The 24,747-nt window shown below is 37.0% G+C and overlaps 1 non-coding gene across 1 annotated transcript; it reads right to left on the bottom strand.

Annotated features, from left to right (window-relative positions):
• Nucleotides 1–21,463: 21,463 nt before the first annotated feature.
• LOC141636028 (small nucleolar RNA R71) lies at nucleotides 21,464–21,569 on the bottom strand. Its single transcript, XR_012540671.1, has one exon. It is a non-coding gene; the product is annotated as a small nucleolar RNA R71 (small nucleolar RNA).
• Nucleotides 21,570–24,747: the final 3,178 nt, after the last annotated feature.

Below are 24,747 nucleotides of genomic sequence, written 5' to 3'. Positions count from 1 at the left end.
GATCAGTAGGTCGAAATACGCGTCGGATTGTGACTTAGGAAGTTGAGTCGAGAATTTTAAGGGAGAAAAGAGGGGGCACACACTCGCGTAAGTTCTCAAATGGGGGCATTTGAGGGGTATTTATAGGAAAATGAGTGGTTGTGTGAGTTTTGAGTGACGTGGCCACCTAGGTTGCTCCAAGAGGCGCGAGCAATGTAGCACGTCTTCGAGGTGTCTTGTCGCTTTCACACAAATGCAATCATGATTTGTTCTATCCTAGGATTTATATTCACATGTTTGCTACTTGACCATACATGAATCCGGGAACTCTTAACATGGAAGCATCTGAATGGTTTGTTTTTTGTGTTTGACTTGGTTTGACTTGTTGTTGGAGTCGGGATTTGAATTTTTGAGTCGGTTTTTGGTCCGTTGTCGGTTTTGAATCCAGTTAGTGTCATTGCGACCCCGTTGTCGTGCATTAACCACTCCAGATACTTTTGAAAAGTTTTGAAATATTTTATTTTCGAAATCGTTTTAAGTTTTCCGACGTAAAGTTGTACAAGAAGAGTCGATCAAACGCCGCGATTTCAAAGCATGTTGGGGACCGATAATCATCGGGTCTTGTCGGAGTCTCATCAGATACTGGGTGTCTACAAAGCCCCCACTTTGACTGAGGCTTGGACAGGGCGAAAGTCAAAGTAGAGCCCCCAGGTCAATCGATGATTACAACCTGGAGACCCAAGCGACGTCAAGGCGGCTCAAAAGGATTCGGGCCAAAGACCTGCCATCGGGAAGGGCGACGCCAAGGCGACTCGAGGGTACGAGCCAATGACATGTCGTCGGGGACAGTTTAGAGTCTGTCGACTATCCGTGCGGGTCGTTTAAAGTCCTTTAGACTACGTACAAAGGCTCGCCAGCCATAAAAAGGAGTCATACCTGAGGCATCTTCGGATATGTCCTTGCCTGGTCGCAGAGAAAAGCTCGCCAGCTATGATGCAAACATGAGGAGGTCTCGCTAGCCGCAGTGCGTTGTAAGGCTCGCCAGCCATAGGGCGTATATGAGGAGGGCTCACCAGCCGCGATGCGTTGTAAGGCTCGTCAGCCGCGGTGTGTAGTAAGGCTCGCCAGCCATGGGGTGTATATAAGGAGGGCTCGCCAGCCACGATGCGTTGTAAGGCTCGCCAGCCATGGGGCGTACATGAGGAGGGCTTGCCACGCGCGAGGCGTTGCAAGGCTCGCCAGGCATGGGGCGTACACGAGGAGGGCTCGCCAACCGCGATGCGTTGTTAGGCTCGCCAGCCATGGGGCGAATATGAGGAGGGCTCGCCAGCCGCGATGCGTTGTAAGGCTCGCCAGCCATCGGTTGTATATTAGTAGGGGTCGCTAGCCGTGATGCGTTGTAAGGCTCGCCAGCTATGGGGAGGTCGGTTGATCGACCGTGAGATTAGCCGCGTTGGATGGGCTTTGATACGTGCATTTTGTATAGTCTTTTTAGCCTATTTTAGCACGTATTTCTATGTACTTTCGTACTGTTTATATTGCATTTTGCCCCCAAATTGGCTACTTTGGTTCGTCTTGACTATTTTGCAGGAATGAACCTAAAAGTAGTAGAATCGTACCATTTTCGTCCTTTTTTCATGCATTTTGAGGAGACGCGATTTTTCAGAGTGAGTATTGGGATGCGTGAAGGAACGGTCTACAAGGCAGTCAGTCACGAGTTTGAGCTGATTTGAAGGAAGAATAATCGATCGAGCTGTTTTGTATTGGGATGCGTGAAGGAACGGTCTACAAGGCAGTCAGTCACGAGTTTGAGCTGATTTGAAGGAAGAATAATCGATCGAGCTGTTTTATCACTCGATCGAGTAGGTTTTAGGGCATTGGTTGGCCGATCGAGTAATATCTTACTCGATCCAATAGTGCTGGAAATTGAGGTTACTCGATCGAGTAACAATTTTACTCGATCGAGTAGATTATCTTGAGAAATGCTCGATTGAGTGGTTTCAGACTACTCGATCAAGTGGTTTTAGGTGTCGTGGGCTTTAATAAGCCCGTGAACTTGTTTTAGTTGATGGACTTAGTAGTTTTTCTATTTAAACGCACGTTAACTAGGTCATTGGTATCTATTATCTATTCTATCTAAGTTTTTATCTATCATTCATCTTTCACAGTAAAGACTGCGCTTCTCTTTTCCCTTCACTGTAACTTTGTTTTCGGGGTTATTTAACTCGGATTTGTTTGTTCTTTACGCCGGATTATTGCGATTGTAATCTCTTTCTCCCTTTTAATATTAATCGTCCTTTTATTCATCTTAATTACTTGCTTTGCTTCCTTTTAATTTCATCCCTAATTACCTTTTATGCAATTTGATTATTGTTTTATCATGTTGAATATTAGTTATTTATTTGTTATTAGTATTGACAGTATTAATAGCATGAGTAGCTAATCTCTTTCATGTTAGGATTAGGGGATCTACGGTAGAAATGTGATGATGTAGTGAATAGGTTAGATAAATTATTTGTGAGACTCTGTCACCATAGCAATATAACTGTATTTACCGACTTAGTTGAGTGCACGCTTCTGAGTCACCTTTTTAATCTGGTTAAATTTAATCCTGGATCGGAAGATTGGAATAAATAGACCTGCTATGAATAGTAGACTACCCCGACGAGGACGGAAGTTAAGTTAGTGGGAGTCTAGGGTAGAAAGTGGACCGGAAGGACCTTTCCATATCCGTCTCGCAGTAATTCATCTAAGATGTTTACAGTTGAGTCACTGGACTACCGTAGTGAACCGAAATCCTGACCTGTCCCCTCTTTATTGATAGTTTATTCCTATTTTCTGCCTTAATTGCACTTTCCTTATTTCTCTTGCCTTAAAGCTTTTAGTTTAGGAAATCATATTACAAACCCCCCCCCCCCCCATTTGTGACCAAATAGACGGACTCTTACAGATATCTTACCTCCCTGAGGAGATCAACCCGGCTTCCTTAACTATATAGTTAGTTTAGTTAGTCATTTTTGATAGGTACAGGACAAACTTGTCAAATTTTGGCACCGTTGCCGGGGAGGCAATTGCCCTATCTGTTTCTATTTCATTTATTTTATCCGTCTCAGGAAATTTTTATTCCTTGAGGCAGTTCTTATTTATTTTCTTTCAGTGTTGTGTATGCCCAAGTCACACAGGTTTGAGTTAGTTTCAGCTGATTCTGAGCCAGAGAGACTGTTAAGGCATAGACTCCGTCTACAAAGAGAATCACGAAAGGAAGACTTGAGTACTTTCGAACCAGAGCTTCAGCATTTCCTTTTTACAGAAAATCCATCTTTTGAAGAAGACACTTTCAGTTCTAGAAAACCAACCAGTAAAGATGCCAAACATTGCTACTCATTCAGATCCTAAAGCATCATCAATTCCAAAGGGTTTCAATCTCCAGACTGTGGATGGGAATACATTTGACATTTGTCTGCCCTATATCAATATGGGGGAGAGAAATCTCTTTAGAGGTGTGGCAGGTGAAGACCCGAGGAAGTTGTGGGAAATATCGGTATACTTCATCAAGAAATTCGGATTATAACGAAATTATAATTATGAAATTGCTAGTCATAAACGAAATTGCATAAACAAAAAGAGTAGAGATTAGAATCAACCTTTGGTCCTAGCAATTTGGCCTAAGAACAAATATCGAGATCGATATTCTCCTAATCGTTTCACCCAAAATGCTTTGAGAAATGCCTCTCTTCCTTGCTAGAATAGATCCCTAATTTCTAATGATTTTAGGGTTTATTGTGATGTGAGAATTAGGTCAAAAATTAGGTTAAAAAATGATCCCCCTCTTCCCTCTTTAAACCATGTAAATGGGAGGAGAATAAGGGAAGATTTTTTCCTTCCTTTTTTCGTGTAACAATCGAAAAAAATAAGGAGAATATCTTCTTATTTTCGGTTGTTCTAATATTGTATAAAATGTGTATTAATATCTCAATTGTCATTTATGTCGTCACGTATTAATAAGTCCACACACAACAGTTTGTAGTCGATTTATTAATACCGGTCTGTCAACATTTTATTATGACAATTTCACATAATATATACATTAACTATAAATATCGCATATTTATAATTTGCTAATTAAATATAACCGCTTACGTTTAATTATGAATTAACATATTAATTTGTTTAAGCTAACATTATATACATTAATTAACTATAACAGTTTATATTCAATTTACGAATTTAACTATTAATTTGTCCCAGCTGGTATTATTTAATTGTATTAAATAATCGTCTTATCATCACATTGACTAACTTTTTAGTCAAATACATGAACTAACCTTTTAGTCATATAAGGCATCAATGTGATTATATTTTCATATAATCACATCTCTCAAACACATCCTTTAGGTGTGACTTTTAGGGACCAGTTGATCACCGCCTTCAGTATGATAATAACGTCAAACTTCTAGCAAGCCAACCGTTATTAATAAACGTTAATCAACTGATAAAAATACTAAATATACCCTTGTGAACCTATAAGAGATTTATATACGTTATCACACTAACTGTGGAGGACACAAGCTCCAACAAACTCCCACTTGTCCTCACAAGTGTGTGTGCGATAACTGATTCTCATATCCTAAAATTTCTCCCACTCAATGTTAAACAATTTGCAAAATCCGTATTCACAAAGGTCGTATTTTATAAGTGATCAATATCAAGAGTGGTTTTCCGGACTAGAGAGTAACTTAACTGATAAACGAATCATCATTCGAGCATGGCCATGCATTTCAGTTACAACTCATCGAGTGGCCCTGAGAAATAACTAAACCTGATAAAGGTTGGATATTTTCTTCAACTCGAATCCTGCAGATATAAGCACGGTATGAAATGACCCAGTGAAAGTCTGCTTAGCCTCCTGTTACGGTCGACCATGAGAAAGAAATCAAAGTCACCCAAAAACTGCCTTAATCTTAAGAGACAGTCGATAGTCAAAAGAATCGACTCTAGGAACAAAATGGAAGTCCAATCCATGACCTGGCACCGAATGTTTTTAAACATTTAGGAGTCCATTACGTTGTCACAATGTCCTACGAGGTATCGTTATAACTCGCATCTGTGATCGATCAGCCGACCGTTTGACTTATGGCTCGTTGAACCCACCATCAATCAACTTCATAATATAATAGCCAGAGTTATGAGCTCATGTAGGCGATTACGGACCAAAACAAATATAATGTAATTCAGTTCACTTTGTGGCGTTCAATGTTGTCGTACAATCCACATGAAAAACAAAATATGAAATAATACGATGAAGTAATATATAGCATATGAAAAGAAAATGTATCGAATTCATAAGCAACTAGTACAACTCAAGAACACGTTTAATTCCCATGGAAATAACGTGCGCTTCGTGCTTATCATATTTCATTGGTTTAGTGAGAGGATCTGCGATGTTGTCATCCGAAGCAATCTTGTCAATCACCATCTCCTCTTGCTCCACGTAATCATGGATCAGGTGAGCGTTCCGATGTACATGTCTAGACTTGTTGCTAGACTTAGGCTCCTTGGCCTGGAAGATGGCACCTCTATTGTCACAAAAGATGGTGATCGGGTCATTCGAACTAGGAATTATGGTTAGTCCTTGTAAGAATTGACGCATCCATATAGCTTCCTTTGCTGCTTCTAAAGTGGCATAGTACTCGGATTCAATAGTAAAATATGCTAAAACTTCCTGTTTGGAACTTTTCCAGCTAACCGCAGCATCATTAAGAGTAAAAACGAATCCAGACTGAGATTTCGAATCATCTCGATCCGTTTGGAAGCTAGCATCTGCGTAACCGATTTCACATAGCTTAGTATCTCCTCCATAAGTCAATACCCAATCCTTAGTCCTCCGTAGGTACTTAAGGATGTTTTTAACAGCTATCCAGTGTGTGTCACCTGGATTACCTTGGTACCGACTCGTCATACATAACGCATATGCCACGTCTGGACGTGTGCATATCATGGCATATATGATTTATCCTATGGCTGATGCATAAGGAACACGACTCATGCGCTCGACCCCTTCTGGGTGACTGAGACTTGCTCAAATGCATCCCAGACGTCATTGGACGGTTCCCCTTCTTGCAGTTGGTCATGCTGAACCTTTCAAGAATCTTATCTAAATAAGACTCCTGACTCAGTGATAACATCCGTCGTGATCTATCTCGATTGATACGGATTCCCAATATGCGTTGTGCCTCACCCAGATCTTTCATCTGGAAATGTTTCTTCAACTATCCTTTTAACGAAGATAAGAGAGGAATGTCATTCCCAATCAAGAGTATGTCATCGACATGCAATATCAAGAAAACAATCTTGCTCCCACTTGACTTAACATATGAACATAATTCCTCGGTCGATCGAGTGAAACCATACTCTTTTATCATCTGGTCGAAACGATGATTCCAACTCCGAGAAGCTTGCTTAAGTCCATAAATGGAACGTTTAACCTTGCACACTTTCTTAGGATTTTCAGGATCTATGAAACCTTCGGGTTGAACCATGTACAACTCCTCCTCCAAATAACCATTTAAGAAGGCGGTTTTCACATCCATTTGCCAAATTTCATAGTCATGAAAAGCGGTAATCGCTGAGATTATCCGAATGGAACGCAGCAAAACTACGGGTGCAAAAATTTTATCATAATGCAATCCGTGCACTTGAGTGAAACCTTTTGCCACTAGTCGTGCTTTATAGGTATCTGGTTGCCCGTCTACAGAATGCTTTATTTTGTAAAGCCATTTGCACTGAAGAGGTCTTACCTTGTTAGGTAAATCAACAAGATCCCATACGTCATTCTCATACATGGAGTCCATCTCGGAATGCATGGCTTCAATCCATAGATTAGAGCCGGAACAGGTCATGGCACCTTTATAGGTAGATGGTTCATTACTCTCTATGAGTAAAACGTCATTTTCCTCGACCATACCAATGTATCTGTCTGGAGGATTAGAGACTCTACCTGACCTCCTAGGTTCCTGAGGAATGGTAACCGTATCATTAGTTGAAGGAACATCTTCCTCCATCTGTTCCTAGGTTGTTGGTTCTTGAATCTCCGAAAGCTCGAATGTTCTATGACTTGTTCTCGAGAAATACTTTGTCTAAGAACTTCGCACTAGCCGCAACAAAAACTCGATGTTCGGTAGGCGAATAGAAGTAATGACCAAACATTCCTTTTGGATAACCAATAAAGTATGTCTTGACCGATCGCGGGCCGAGCTTATCCTCGTGTCTCTACTTGACATAAGCCTCGCAGCCCCAAACCCGAATAAAGGACAAGTTAGGGACCGTTCCCTTCCACATTTCATATGGAGTCTTGTCGACAGCTTTAGACGGACTTCAGTTAAGTATAAGAGCAGCTGACAAAAGAGCAAAGCCCCATAATGAGTCAGGTACTACCGTGTGACTCATCATGGATCGAACCATATCAAGTAGTGTTGATTTCTCCGTTCGGACACACCATTTAATTGAGGTGTTCCAGGTGGAGTTAACTCTAAAACTATTCCACAGTCTTTAAGGTGTTGATCAAACTCATTTGAAAGATATTCGCCACCCCGATCTAAACGGAGTGCTTTAACCTTTCTTCCCAGTTGGTTCTCAACCTTATTCTGGTATTCCTTGAATTTTTCAAAAGACTCACTTTTATGCTTCATTAAGTAGACATATCGGTATCTACTCAAATCATCCGTGAAAGTGATAAAATATCTATAGCCGTCTCTTGCGGTAATTGACATAGGTCCGCATACATCAGTATGTATGAGTCATAATAGGTCATTAGCGCGCATTCCAACACCTTTGAAGGAAATTCGAGTTATTTTGCCGATAAGACATGATTCACACGTGCCAAGTGATGAGAAATCAAATGTAGAGATAGTTCCACTTTCAATGAATTTCTTTACACGTTTTTCATTTAAGTGTCCCATTCGACATTTCCATAGATAAGTTTGATCTTTGTCACCAACCTTTAATTTCTTATTATTCACATTTAATATATCTGTGGTTTGATCTAAGATATAAATTCCATTCATGGAAACTGCTTTGCCATAAACCATTTCATTAAAAGAGAAAATACAGCTATTGTCCTTTATTGAAAATGAAAAACCGTCTTTATCACGTACGAAAACAGAAATAATATTCTTAGATAAAATGGGTACATAGTAATAGTTATATAAATATAACTCAAAACCACTAGGGAGTTGGATTACGTATATTACCATTGAGACTACAACAACTCGTGCTCCATTCCCGACTCGCAGGTCCACATCACCCTTTGCGAGGGGTTTGATGTTTTTTAGGCCTTGCAAATGATTACACAAATGAGAACCATAACCAGTATCAAGTACCTAAGTTCCGAAACTTGCAGGGTTAATCTCAATCATATGAATATAAGATGACATACCAACAGGAGTGACGCAGCCTGCTTTTATGTCCTCACGGTACACGGGACAGTTCCTCCTCCAATGCCCAGTCTTGTGACAATGGTGGCATTCAACGTTACCGTCCTTGCTCTTTACCTTGCCTTGTGAGCCACTAGTCTCACCAGGCCCACTCTTATCGTTTCCTGACTTTTTAAACTTTGGCTTTCCTACAGTTAGGTCGCCGTGAGCTTTGCCCTTACCCTTATTCTTGTTGGAAATCATGAGAACATCTTGCTTAATGCTCCCACTCAATTTCATATCCTTCTCGGTCTGTACGAGAAGTGAGTGTAGCTCATGAGGACTTTTCTTCATGTCATTCATGTAGTAATTTGCCCTGAAAAGGGCAAAACCATCATGAAGTAAATGAAGCATACGGTCAAAGACAATGCTCTCACTTATTTTGCAATCAAGTTCCTCCAGTTTCTCGGCATTCTCAATCATGTTAAGAATGTGTGGGCTAACCGGTTGGCCCTTCTGGAGTTTCGCATCAAAGAAGCGACAGGTATGCTCATAAGTAACGATTCTCGGTGCTTTTGAGAACTCATTAGTGAGCGTGGTGAAAATCTTGTTTGCACCTTGGGCAATGAAGCGTCTTTGCAAATTGGTTTCTATTACAAAAATGAGTACGTTATTTATCGCACCCGCTTCCTTGACGAAGTCACTATAAGCAAGTGACTCGTTAGCTCTTGCATTGGGGCCTGGGTTTGGCGGTATTGGCTCAGTTAAGTACTTGAGCTTACCGTCAGCAATGGCAGCATTCCGTAATGATGCCTCCAAGTCCGCAAAGTTGGACCCATCATTCTTCGGTCGTGTGGACTGATTCATGTGGTCCATGAAAGTTTTGAGCCAGGACTCGCGTGCAAGTGTGGCACTTGGCATAGGGATATCATTATTTCCAGCCATTTGTTGTAAGCAGTATTATCAATATTAAACGAATTATACACTCCGAAAAGAAAAATAAAAATGTAATAAACATACTCATCGTAATGATTTAAGTCTAATGCAAAACTGTTATAAGCGAAAACTCAAGCATTTATACAATTGACCTCCCTCAAGAATTATATAAATAATCACAAGACTCAATTATCTGTAAATTGATAAGCCAACGTCTTGGCTAATTCTACTGTTAGAATTCTTGGTTGATAAATTTCTGTAAATTATATCTATAGTCCATCATAATCACGAGAAACTCTTCGGATTATAATGTTGAGGTAAAATAAGTCAACACAAACTACTTACCCAACGTAGAAGGGGTCACATGGAGAGTAAGGTCCTATATGCCTACCGACGAAGTCGGGATTCATAGTTGTTTGGCCTTATAAAGACTAGTCTCAATTTTAGTTATAGAGGAAGATCCCATAAACTTAATTTTAATTCATTTTAAGTGAACTAATATCTAGCATGCGAGAATGAATAAATTAAGATGATGGCTTAAAAAGTGTGACATCTTTATGTCCATGATAACTAACATTCAATATATATGAGTCAATTTTCATGCATATTAGTAGGTGGTTTGGTTTAGGCAGAATATGATGCACTAATTATCATGCATAGAAAAGCAACGAGAATGTAAAAACGTAAAACAAAAACAAAGTCCTAGTGTGGCCTATCTACCAAAATGAACATAAATACAACTTTGGAATCCTTCATAGGACCCGAGAAGTTTGTCTTGATGTTCCATCTTGGTCCATGTAGCGGGAGTGAGCAATCCAATCTCCATCTTTAGTCTTCTCAAAATTACAAATAATAAATTACAAAATAAACCTATTTACATTCTAATTTCAAAAACATAATACTAAAGAAAATTAAAGGAGATTCGAGATCTCAAAATTACATGAAGATTATGTTTCTATCAATACGAAAACATAATCAACCGATTGCAAAAAATCGTAAATTACAACCGATTGCAAAAATACGTAAATTAAACCATTCAACAATTCATACAACTAAATAAAATGCATCAACTATAAATTAACCATTCAAGATATGAATTAATCCATTATTATTTTAAAATGATCAAAATTATGTGACAATTCCTCAATTACTCACAATAATTCCAATCTTAATTCACATTAGCTAGTGATATGAATTAATCCAATATTATTTTAAACCTCTTTAAAATAATTGGGTATCTTTATATTTGTGAATTTTTTCACAACAAACAATCATACATTATAGATATAATGTATAATAATAATTGGCCAAAACCCAACAAAAACAGAATATTTTTTTTAAAAAAAAAAATGCTCACGGCATTCAGCAAAAAAAACAGTTTTAATTTTTTTTTTTCTCTTGTGCTCTCGGCATTCACTTAAAACCGAAAAAACAGGTTTTTTTCTTCTTTCGAAAACATACCCTTTTAGATGAACAAATTTCTTTAATGTTGCTATAATAACAAGATTGGCATAATCATCAACTTTTAATTTAATATAGATCCAAACTAGATGATTCAATTTAACCTCTTGAAAATGAATATCTAAATTATGAATAAATCGATTATCCGAATATTTGATTCATCACAATTGATTTGAACATTATTAAATTAATGGATGCCAAAACTATATAGCAAAACAAATGAACATCATAAAGCAAAACAATTTCCATTTACATTTCAATTTAATTTTAATTAAATCAAAACATCTACAAATTTATCATATTTTCATCTAAACATATAAAACAACAATATCAATAAATCAAATGGAAACAAAACATCAAAAACAAAAAAAATCTCTCGGCAATTTTTTTTTAAATTCGGCCGAAATAAATTTTTTTTTTTCAATTTTTTTTGTTTAAATCCATTTATGAAAATCATATAAAATAATTTCGTGGCCTATGCTCTGATACCACTTGTGGAAAATATCGGTATACTTCATCAAGAAATTCGGATTATAACGAAATTATAATTATGAAATTGCTAGTCATAAACGAAATTGCATAAACAAAAAGAGTAGAGATTAGAATCAACCTTTGGTCCTAGCAATTTGGCCTAAGAACAAATATCGAGATCGATATTTTCCTAATCGTTGCAACCAAATGCTTTGAGAAATGCCTCTCTTCTTTGCAAGAATAGATCCCTAATTTCTAATGATTTTAGGGTTTATTGTGATGTGAGAATTAGGTCAAAAATTAGGTTAGAAAATGATTCCCCTCTTCCCTCTTTAAACCGTGTAAATGGGAGGAGAATAAGGGAAGATTTTTTCCTACCTTTTTTCGTGTAACAACCGAAAAAAATTAGGAGAATATCTTCTTATTTTCGGTTGTTCTAATATTGTATAAAATGTGTAATAATATCTCAATTGTCATTTATGTCGTCACGTATTAATAAGTCCACACACAACAGTTTGTAGTCGATTTATTAATACCAGTCTGTCAACATTTTATTATGACAATTTCGCATAATATATAAATTAACTATAAATTTCGCATATTTATAATTTGCTAATTAAATATAACTTCTTACGTTCAATTATGAATTAACATCTTAATTCGTTTAAGCTAACATTATATAGCTTAATTAAATATAACAGTTTATATTCAATTTACGAATTTAACAATTAATTCGTCTCAGCTGGTATTATTTAATTGTAATAAATAATCGTCTCATCATCACATTGACTCACTTTTTAGTCAAATACATGAACTAACCTTTTATTCATATAAGGCATCAATGTGATTATATTTTCATATAATCACATCTCTTAAACACATCCTTTAGGTGTGACTTTTAGGGACCAGTTTGTTAGAAATCTATATCTCATTATACTCAACATATTCAAATATGTTATAATTAATTTAATCATAAAATTAATTTAGATCTTATGCATGCAAACATGAATAAGGATAAAGAAGAAATCGTTTTCCTTACATTGAGATTTCAGATATATGGGCACAAATGAGTTCTCCTACTCACTTGTTCTTGAGCTTCTTAATATTGGATGAACAAAGGATTCAAGCTTAGAATCCCTCCCAAGGAATTATACCCAAGTTAACCTCTTAAAAGACTAATATTATTAATACTAGAACAATATTAATCTTAATAAAATTGACCCAAAACTATTATTTTTATCTCTTGTATTTCGGCCAAGAGAGGAAGATTTTGGAGTTTTTATTTCTCTAGATTTTCTTATAGAGCTTTTCTATTTCTTATACTAGAAATATTGTATGAAGTATGAATGAATAATAAGAGAGAAAAACTCTCTATTGGGCCTTTCAAAAAACCAGTGGGAAGGAGGGATGGGGAGCCAATGCATGGGCAAGTTTTTCAATCCAAGAAAACATAGGCTTGCATGGCTATAGCTAGGTGTAATTATTTTGTTTCCACCCAAATAATTTAACATAATTTAAACACCATACTCCATCCATATTTCAGTCCATATTAGATAAAATGGATTCCATTTTATCTTTGTCAATTTATCAATTTGTCACATGTCACAAGTCATGTAAAATTGTCATGTATTTTTAACGTATTAAAAATCAACGTATTAATAAAACACGTCATGTAAAAATCGACTTAGTAATTCACAATTACTTGTACCAAAACGCTTTACCAATTATAAATTACATCTTGTATTAATAATATATTATTCATTCAGTTTCAATTGTTTCCGTAAAACAATAATTTCATCTAAGCAACAAAACAATTCGATTACTTAGACCGTATCTTATTTTAATCAAATTACAATGAGACACGTAAATATTACTTCCAAAATCGTCCGTCAATTTTACGTAATTTAATTAACCTGTATCGACATACGATCAATTAAATAATCAATTAAGAGTGTTATCCTTTAGGTATGACCTAAGGGGATCAACTGATCACCACCGTCATACGACAGTAATGTCAAACACTAGTCAGCCAATCATTCCCGATATGTGTGGACCAGTTGACAGTAAAATATTACTTCCCACATGTATTCTTAAAATGAGACTTAAACATGCGATCATCATGATCGACAGTTGTGATCGCATTATTGTATGTGGACACATATTCCAACAATCTCCCACTTGTCCTCGACAAGTGTGCGTCACCAATTCTCTTGTCCTATTACTATCTCCCACTCAATGTAAGGTGTCTTTCAGGTCGTACTTGCATGTGATCATATCGAGAGTGGTTTCTTCGATCTGGGGAATAACTGATTGACCGGAATTATCCACCATGGATACCTTCCGAGTGTGGCCACGCATTTCCAGTTCATTACTCCTCGAGTGGCCCTGAGTTATTGTTATAACCCTGACAAGGGGTGGACAATTCCTATCGCACTTATTCCCTTCGACTAGCCACAACCATCATAACCCAAAATATGCCCATTTGACCCCATTTACGAAGGTCGTAGTAACATAAATCAAAGTTAATCTGAAACTGTGCCACCTTAGGCGGACTATCTTTAGTCAAAATAATCGACTCATTAATACCATAGTAGCTCTCACCACGAGCAGGCTATATAAATTTGCCTGAACTCTATAAGCGGTCATAAGGCCCGACAAAGTGTTCCTAACAGTCTGCCTATTTGATCGACTAGTCATCTCACATAAATTCATGGCACTTGAACTTGCAATCAATCGCATCACACTCTAGTCACTTCAAGACGTCACCTCATTCAAGTGACTATGGACGAATACTATGTTAATCCGTGTTCACTTAACGGGGTTCAATTTGTCACTACAATCCGTTTGGATGTAACAATGTATAAAGAAAAGATAAAAGACAAATGCGATTATGAACATGAACAAAAACAACACTTTTATTTCATTTCAAAATCTAATACAAACTTGGTACATGTTTAAGTCCCATGGACGCAAGATGTCCATCATGCTTGGCCTGCGATAAAGGCTTGGTGAGCGGATCGGCTATGTTGTCATCCGTCCCAACCTTACATATCACAATTTCCTTTCTTTCAATGAATCTCTAATTACATGATATTTTCAAAGTACATGTCTAGATCTATTACTAGACTTTGGCTCTTTAGCTTGGAAGATCGTCCCACTATTGTCACAATTGAGAGTGATGAGATCATTGGTGGTAGGTACTACTCTTAGACCTTCCGTGAATTGCCTGATCCACACAGCTTCCTTGGCAGCTTCTGATGCTGCAATGTACTCAGCCTCCATTGTTGAATACGCAGTCACAGCTTCCTTGAAGCTTCTCCAGCTAACGGCACCACCACTGAGCATGAAAACGAAACCAGCTTGTGATTTCATGTCATCTCTATCCGATTGGAAACTTGAGTCCGTGTAACCATTAACACGAAGCTCGTTGTCTCCTCCAAACACTAAGATAGAATCCTTAGTCCTTCTCAGGTACTTAAGAATGTTCTTGACGGCTATCCAGTGACTCTCACCTGGATTTCCTTGATATCTACTCGTCATGCTCAAGGCATACGAGACATCAGGACGTGTGCATATCATGGCGTGCATGATTGATCCAACAGCGGATGCATAAGGGATCATCTTCATACGTTCAACATTATGGGGTTCGGAGGGAGATTGAGACTTGATCAATATTGTCCCAGTTACCATAGGTACCAATCCCCTTTTTGATTTGTCCATGCTGAACCGTCGAAGAATATTATCAAAATAAGACTTTTGACTTAGTGCCAATATCCTATTGGATCTATCTCTATGGATCCGGATACCTAATATGCGGTGTGCCTCTCCTAAATCCTTCATTTGGAAGTGGTTACCTAACCATTTCTTAACAGAAGACAACATCGGAATATCATTTCCAATGAGTAGTATTTCATCGACATACAAGATTAGGAACACAACATTGCTCCCACTAAATTTCATGTATAAACATGGTTCCTCAACACTTCGAGTGAAACCATTCTCATTTATCACTTGATCGAATCGATGATTCCAACTTCTAGATGCTTGCTTAAGACCATAAATGGATCTCTTAAGCTTGCACACTTTGTTAGGATTATTAGAATCAATAAAACCTTTGGGTTGTATCATGTACACCTCCTCTTCTAAATGCCCATTTAGAAAAGATGTTTTGACATCCATTTGCCATATTTCATAATCATGAAATGCGGCAATCGCTAAAAAAATCCGTATGGATCTTATCATGGCTACGGGGGCGAAGGTTTCATCATAATGGAGAGCTTGGACTTGGGTAAATCCTTTTGCCACTAGCCTAGCTTTGTAGACATCATCATGTCCTTCTATGCCATTCTTGACATTGAAAATCCATTTGCATTGAAGAGGTCTTGCCCCTTTAGGCAAATCCACCAAGTTCCAAACTTGGTTTTCATGCATAGAATCCATTTCAGACTTCATGGCTATAATCCATAAGGAGTAATTTGGACTAGAGATTGCGGCCTTGTACGTGGCGGGCTCGTCACTTTCCAAAAGCAACACGTCGAGTGTTCCATCTTCTTCGATAAGTCCCTCATATCGATCGGGATGGCGAATAACACGGCCCGTTCTTCTAAGTGGAGGAGAGACAACCGCGTTAGATGACGAAGGAACATCTTCTTGCGTCTCTACATCGGTTTGTGGGTCTTGAACTTCATCATGTTCAAAATTTCTCCCACCTTGTCTCTTAGAAATAAATTGACTTTTTTAAGAAGACAGCCTGGCAAGTCACAAACACTTTGTTCTCTTGAGGTTTGTAGAATTAGTATCCTCGAGAGGTCAAGGGGTAACCTACAAAGATGCATTTTTCGGATTTTGGGGCAAGCTTGTTGTCTGTCTTTGCCTTGACATAAGCTTCACATCCCCAAATTTTCATGTAGGATATATTAGGAACTCTTCCCTTCCACATCTCATATGGAGTCTTTTCGGTTGTCTTTGTGGGACTATTATTCGAGGATCTAATTGCGGTTTGAATCGCAAATCCCCAAAACGAGTTTGGTAGCTCGGTTTGACTCATCATTGATCGAACCATATCAAGTAGGGTTCGATTTCTCCTTTCGGCAACACCATTGAGTTGTGGTGTTCCGGGTGGAGTAAGTTGTGATATAATACCAAAACCTTTCAAGTGTGAATCGAATTCAAGGCTAAGATATTCTCCACAACGATCGGATCGTAGTGCCTTAATCCTTTTGTTCAATTGGTTCTCTACTTCGTTTTGAAATTCCTTGAATTTCTCAAAAGCTCCGCTTTTATGCTTCATTAAATAGATATACCCATATCTACTCAAGTATCCGGTGAAGGTTATGAAGTAGTCATAATTTCCACGAGCGGTGCTACTCATTGGTCCACACACATCGGTATGTATGAGTCCTAATGGTTCACTTGCTCGTGTCCCTTTACCACTAAAAGGATTTCGAGTCATTTTGCCAAGAATGCAATATTCGCATGTTCCATATGATTGAAAATCAAATGGTGTAATCACATTAGTCGAAATTAATATTTTGATGCGATTCTCGTTTATGTGACCTAATCGACAATGCCAAATGAACGATTCATTTGGATCACTTGATTTGAGTTTCTTTGAATGAATTATGTAGATGTCATTAGTCGGAATCGAGGTTTCTAAAATTTAAATGCCATTAATGGAAGGAGCTTGGCCTATAACCAAGTCGTTTCTTGAAATAGTACAACGATTGTTCTTAATGAAAAAATAAAAACCGTCCATGTCTAACATAGCGATTGAAATAATGTTTTTAGAAAGTGTAGGCACATAAAAACAATTATGTAAATACAACTCAAACCCATTAGGCAAAGCTAATAATTTAAATTCCTTCGGATTCGGCCGCTACTCGAGCTCCATTTCCAAGGCGTAGATCCACATCTCCTTTGCTAAGCCTCTTCACGTCTCTTAACCCCTGTAAATGATTACAAAGGTGAGAACCACAACCGGTATCCAGTACCCATGTTGTGGTGGAAGTATAATTTACATCAATAGCATAAATCTCTTTAGGAATTTTACCTTTTGGAACGATGATTCCTTCCCTTTATTTCCCTTCTTAAACATTTTGCCCTTTGAAGCAAGAACTTGATTGCTTGAGCTCCCACTAGTTTTGGCATCTTTCTCTTCCAAATACATAGATCCTATAGATTTTATGAGGCAGTCTTCCTGAGACTGGCTCAGAAGAGATCTTGTAGGAGGTTTAGAATAAGTGATGAAGTTTAGGTTTCCATCCGAACCAATCCCAAAATGAAGTTCTCTAGTAGTGTCGAAATCATTGTTGAAGCAAACGTTGTCAAAAACATTGTGGCAAGACTCAATAGTTATCGGTGTAGTAGCATTTGATGGATTCATTGTAATGAACTACAAGTATGGAGTAAAAGGAAATATTAACATTTGTCTTTGTAATATCATACTTTTAAATAAATTAACAAGATATGAGCATTTATATAGTGACCTCTACCCAACTATTATAAATGATTCCAAGATCCAAATTCATATCAACTTGGGCACGGCGTGGCCGATGAATCCCTTATTAATATAACTCGGTGGATTAACTCTTTAATCGATTATACTCTTAGAACTCTTGGTCGATAAAATTACATTAACATTTATCTTTAGCCCGGAACACATGCAACTACGGTTACGAATACTTCCGTTGAGCTCAATCCAAATTTCGAATAAATGTGTCCATGATCCAAACCCACATTAACTTGGTCACGGTGTGGCCGATGAAACCCTCATCAACATGAGTTCGGTGGATAGACATTTATCACCCACTTCCCCTACGTAACAAGGTTTGTACCCCGGTGTGGCCGAGTGCACTCCCTCACGAAATAGGTTTTCATGGTTTCTACTTTTTGGTAAGGCTAAGTCTCAATTGTTTATTTTTAGCGAGAGATCATGTTAATTTATTATCTATCACATTTTAAGTGAACAAAAGCGGTGAACTACGATAATTGTAACTGACACGGTCAATAAACTCGATTAAAATGATAATGCATGTCTTAGTTATGGCGATTTAGCGATGCATGCAACATGTAAATAAAATGCAAAGCATAAATAAAATCCTAGTATGGCCTTCCTAGAATAGTAAATCTAATAAACTATTACAAATTTGGAAACCAACTCCTTTGGTCCCTTGAACTTCGGTCTTGGCACGCATCTCGAGGTAACACCGTCTTTAATGGATCGCCTTCTCGAGTGGCACCATCTTCAAGGATCTCCGGAATAAATAAATTACATAAGAAATTACATAATTTCCTATTATACATTTGTAATTAAAATAAAAATAAATCTATTAAATTACAAAACGGTGATACGAGGTCACAATAAATTACAACCAAATCGATATTCCCATACATTTCGGGTAATATCAATTTAAAACTAAGGCCATACTAAGTAAAATTACATAATTCACAAATTACATAAACTTAAAATATGACAATCATAAATAAAATGAAGCATTATAATATGTATGAACATGCCCAATTTTATGCTAAATCGCATTTAAGGAGCCAATATCGTATATTAATCGGTTTTTATGGATTTGCGTGATTTAACCTTTTAAAATCACAATAATTATATAAATTCATATTTATGTACAAGTTAATTACCCTATCCAACTTAGGACTCAAAATTAGTCTCCACTAACATATTGACAAGAATTAACTTATATTTCATAATATTGTTCATAAATGGAATCAAAATACAAAAAAAGAATTTGCCATAAACTTCAAAATAAATCATAAAATTTCAAATAAATTCAAAATTCAAAATTTAAACTTATGAGCATTCTGGAAAAATACCATTACACTTACAATGTTCAAAAACTTAGGTTAAAAATTTCAAAAATTATCGAGGAAAAACAATGTTGCGGTTTATCGGATTTATCAATAATAACCATAAAAATATGAGAAAAATTATTTTTACTTACTTTTCACTTTTAGATCTGAAATAGGTGATAAAATGCAACAACTGACGTTTTTCCTTAGTCATGAAGTATGTTTTAGCAATTTTTACTAATTAAAGTCACTATTTATGTGATTTTTCATCAAAAATTCATAAATCATGCATAAAGAATTCATTATAGCCAATTATTTTACACACATCTTGTAAAACTGCATGCGACAACATACTAAATTTCAATGACCAGATTCGAAATATAACTCATATTAACCTATTTTTCCATTTAAATTCGATTTTATCTTGAAAAATCCATATTTCGAGCATAATAACTCATAAAATTATGAAACTTTACAGGTCATAAAGGGATAATATATGTGAAAACATATCCAAAAACCATTGGAAAAATCAAAGTTTAGATAAGTTTAGTCCAAAAATGACATTTTTATCATAATATCACATTTTAATGCCATTATTATATAAAATGAACAATAAAAATTCATAAATTAACCAAAATATCCTAAATACATTTTAGGACCAGAAACTTTAACATGCATAATAAATTTCGTGATATATCATAATAAACACAAATTTGTAAGTTTTGTTTGTTAATCGTATAACTCGGAAAAACAATAACCGATTTGCATGCAAACAACCTAAGGCTCATGATACCACTTGTTAGAAATCTATATCTCATTATACTCAACATATTCAAATATGTTATAATTAATTTAGTCATAAAATTAATTTAGATCTTATGCATGCAAACATGAATAAGGATAAAGAAGAAATTGTTTTCCTTACATTGAGATTTCGGATATATGGGCACAAATGAGTTCTCCTACTCACTTAATCTTGAGCTTCCTAATATTGGATGAACAAAGGATTCAAGATTAGAATCTCTCCCAAGGTATTATACCCAAGATAACCTCTTAAAAGACTAATATTATTAATACTAGAACAATATTAATCTTAATAAAATTGTTTTTATCTCTGTATTTCGGCCAAGAGAGGAAGATTTTGGAGTTTTTATTTCTCTACTTTTTCTTACAGAGCTTTTCTATTTCTTACACTAGAAATATTGTATGAAGTATGAATGAATAATAAGAGAGAAATACTCTCTATTAGGCCTTTCACAAAACCTGTGGGAAGGAGGGATGGGGAGCCAATGCATGGGCAAGTTTTTCTATCCAAGAAAACATAGGCTTGCATGGCTATAGCTAGGTGTAATTATTTTGTTACCACTCAAATAATTTAACATAATTTAAACACCATACTCCCTCCATATTTCGGTCCATATTAGATAAAATAGATTCCATTTTATCTTTGTCAATTTATCAATTTGTCACATCTCACAAGTCATGTAAAATTGTCATGTATTTTTAAAGTAAAAATCAACGTATTAATAAAACACGTCATGTAAAAATCGACTTAGTAATTCACAATTACTTGTACCAAAACGCTTTACCAATTATAAATTACATCTTGTATTTATAATAAATTATTCATTCAGTTTCAATTGTTACCGTAAACAATAATTTCATCTAAGCAATAAAACAATTCGATTACTTAGACCGTATCTTATTTTAATCAAATTACAATGAGACACGTAAATATTACTTCCAAAATCGTCCGTCAATTTTAAGTAATTTAATTAACCCGTTGATAATTGAAACTGAATGAGTAATTTAATTAACTCGTTGAAATTATTCATTCAGTCGCACGACAATAATGTCAAACTCTAGTCAGCCAATCATTACCGATATGTGTGGACCAGTTCACAGTAAAATATTACTTCCCACATGTATTCTTAAAATGAGACTTAAACATGTGATCATCATGATCGACAATTGTGATCGCATTATTGTCGGAGGACACATATTCCAACACAGTTGATCACTGCCATCAGTATGATAATAACGTCAAACTTCTAGAAAGCCAACCGTTATTAATAAACATTAATCAACTGATAAAAATACTAAGTATACCCTTGTGAACCTGTAAGAGATTTATATACGTTATCACACTAACTGTGAAGGACACAAGCTCCAACAGAAGCATATGGAGGTCTTTACGGACTACTGTTCTACTATCCCCGCCACAAAGGGGGTAACTCAAGACAAGATTAAGAAGGTTTTGTTTCCTTTTTCTTTGACTGACTCAGCCAGGGAGTGGCTGACTGATTTGGACCGTACGGCCGCGGTGGTCACAGACTGGGAGACCCTTGCTCTTGCTTTTTATAAGAGATATTTCCCTTCGCAGCACACTAATCAGCTGAGGGCCAAGATCACCAGTTTCAAGCAGACACATGATAAAACTTTTTATGAAGCATGGTGCCGTTTCAAGAGGTTGGTGAGGTCTATTCCTCACCATGGTTTTGATCCGTGGTTCTTGTCAAATCAGTTCTACAAGGGGTTATACGATGATCACAGAGCCATACTTGATGCATCATCCAACGGAAGATTTGAAAAGAACACCGACGATGATAAGGGATGGGCTCTTATTGAATAGATGGCGACCCACTGTGTTGAGTACGGGAACCCGAGGGATGGTATTAGAACAGTACATGCAGTCGATAAGCATGTTGTGGCTCAGCTGTAAGCCATGAATGCTAGATTTGATAAGTTGGAGTTGCATTATGCTGGGGAGCCTCAGACGGTCCATTTGCTTACTAGAGGGGAGACTGTCACATATGAGAGGTGTGGGAGCAACGACGGTCACACTGTTGTTGGCTGTCTTACAGAGAAGGAACAGGTCCTTGCTTTTCAACAATACAGGCAAGGAGGGGGTTCCTACTATAACAACCAAGGGACAGTCCATCCCAATTTGAGGTGGACAAGTCAAAATGTGCTAAATCCTACCCCTCCTTCGCAGCAGCATCAACCATATGTCCCTCCTCATAAGGCTCAACAAGGCTTTCAGAAGCCTCCTTCCTTTCCTACACCTAATCAAGGTACATCATCTTCTGGTGGGGTAAGTGAGCTAGGTGAGTTGAAGACGATGTTGCAGTCTTTGACAAAGCAGTGGCAGCTAAGTGATCAACAAAAAGATGCATCTATCAAGGCACTTGAAACTCAAGTTGCCCAGTTAGCCGCGAACCAATCCACAAGGAAACCGGGACATTTACCGTCACAAGCCGATAAGAATCCACATGAGACGGTGAATTTAATCAATTTGAGGAGCGGTTATTCATATGAAGGACCGAAATCAGACCCGGGGAAGATAATTACTCCTGATGAACAGTGTTCTGTCGAAGAAAAAGAGTTGACGACAAAGAAAGTACTCGATCGACTAATTTCTGGGGGTCCATCGAGTGATTTTACGAAGAAAGGACTCGATCGAGTAAAATTTCTACTCGATCGAGTGAACAGGAAAAAGATTTTACTCGATCGAATGAAATTTCTGGTCGATCGAGTAATTTTGTTGAAGAATCTGCTCGATCGAATGAACTTTCTGGTCGATCGAGTGGTCGGAGTTTCTACTCACTTGGACCTTTTACTTTTTGGTTACTTGTCGTTAGGAGCACCTAGACCAAAACAATATTTATAACTTCACAAACAACTCTTCTATTAGTAAAGAGGCAAGTAATGGTCGGATCCCAAGGGACGGGTATTAATGTAGGATTTTCGATTGCAAGTAGCGGTGTCTAGGGGTGTCACGATTTGGGGTTGAGATGAGAAGATCACTAAACTAAATAGCAATAAAAAGTAAACAAGCAAGATGATTAAAAAGAGATGTAAACAATTGATTAAAAGCACTAGGGTGTCATGGGGTCATAGGGGATTCATGGAAATTTATCATACAAACATATTCTCAAATTATAAGAAAGTAATTATTGTTGTGATGGATCGAGTTGGTTTATATCTTACATTCCTAGGAAGGTTTGGGTCCCGGAGCCGAATCGATTAGATTGTACAACACAGTCGACTTAATCCTCCCTACTCAACTATATGCATGGTCTAATGAGACTCGAGTTGGTTTATGTCTTACAAGTCTCATTGAAAAGGTAATTGATGGGTAAAAAATGCAATGATTCATAGGCTCGCATTTCATCAAACATAACATGTGCATAAGTTGAGATCACAACAAGCAAGCAAATAAACTATGAAAACATATTAAATTAAGCATGAATCATCCCCCATGTTTGTTTCCCTCATTACCCATTAACCCTAGTTAAGGAAACTACTCACTCATTATCAAGTTTAGCATGTTAATAAGTTTTTCAATCAGATTAACAAAGCAAAACATGATGAATAAATGAAGATGATTAACAATAGTTAAAAAAGGATTAAGAGAATTATACCTATTAAAGATTCCAAAATAAAGCAAAGAATAATAGAAATACTTGATGATTGATTGGAAGGTTGTCAATCTCCCAATAATAACCCAAATAATCTTCAATTGCCCAAAATAAAAGATGAACAAAAGAGAGATTAAGGAAATGAGATTTGTATTAAGACTTGATTAAAAGTTCATTACAAGATTAAGAAGAGATTAGAATGATATAAACTACACTAAAGATTGATAAGAAGAACATGATTATCTAATTAGACTAATGGGGTATTTATAGTGGGGATTAGGTACACAAATTATGGTTTACTAAGGGCTTAAATGACGATTAAGTCCTTGAGGAATCGCTCCTCTCAAAAGAGATGCCGGTCTCCTTTTTGCCGGTCTCTCATAAATATGCGCATCTTTCATGGAGAATGAAGAAAGGACGTATGGGACTGTAAGGGAATCCGAGCGTCCAAGGTGTCGGGACGGGCGGATTGCCTGGTGGCTGGACGGGCGGATTGTTGGGCAGGACGAGCGGATTGTGTCACAGCTCCCGTTTCTTCCTTTCTTCTTCCAATAATCCTCCGGGATTTAGTCGGGGATTCAAGGACTTCTTCATCATTGCCCATCTACTATAATATGTACAAAGGCCTTCTAGTCTTGTTTTCTCTTTGATGCTTGGTCATTAGATTCGATCAATTTAGCTCCATTTTGCCATGAAAATACAAGGTTTGCACTCCTCTCCTACCAAGGAAACAAAACCTCGAAGAATATGCAAAGCAAAGGACTAAAGATAGTAAATGACCCAAATATGCACTTAAAAGCATAGGAACGAGGCTAATTCAGGGACTAAATGTGCTCAGATAATGGTCACATCAAATATCCCCAAACCGAACCTTTGCTCGTCCCGAGTAAAGAGGTGACAAAAACTAGGACCGTTATTTAAACTAATCTAATAGCATAGCCGATATGAGACAATTAGCGGGTCTCACTTTGCCACTTCAACTCACAACAAGACAACCATGAGGTAGGATGCCTTCTTGCAAGGCAAGGTGAGTCTTGCCAAAATGGCGACACATCCAATAATTAAAGCACACAAAACCAAGTAATGGATGCACCTACAAAAGAATTGCCACTTTCCTCATCTAAGTGGCGGAAATTATCTATAAGGAAAGCAATCCAAGGGTACACACTCCTTCATAGATGCAATTTCTTCAAACTACTAAACCTGGAAGGATACCAATAAATCACCTCCAAGTTGTGTCAAGCTAGGGTACCTTT

The sequence above is a fragment of the Silene latifolia genome, chromosome Y, assembly GCF_048544455.1.
Source record: "Silene latifolia isolate original U9 population chromosome Y, ASM4854445v1, whole genome shotgun sequence".
Lineage (NCBI taxonomy): Eukaryota > Viridiplantae > Streptophyta > Magnoliopsida > Caryophyllales > Caryophyllaceae > Silene > Silene latifolia.
This window is presented reverse-complemented; position numbering and strand designations above follow the sequence as displayed.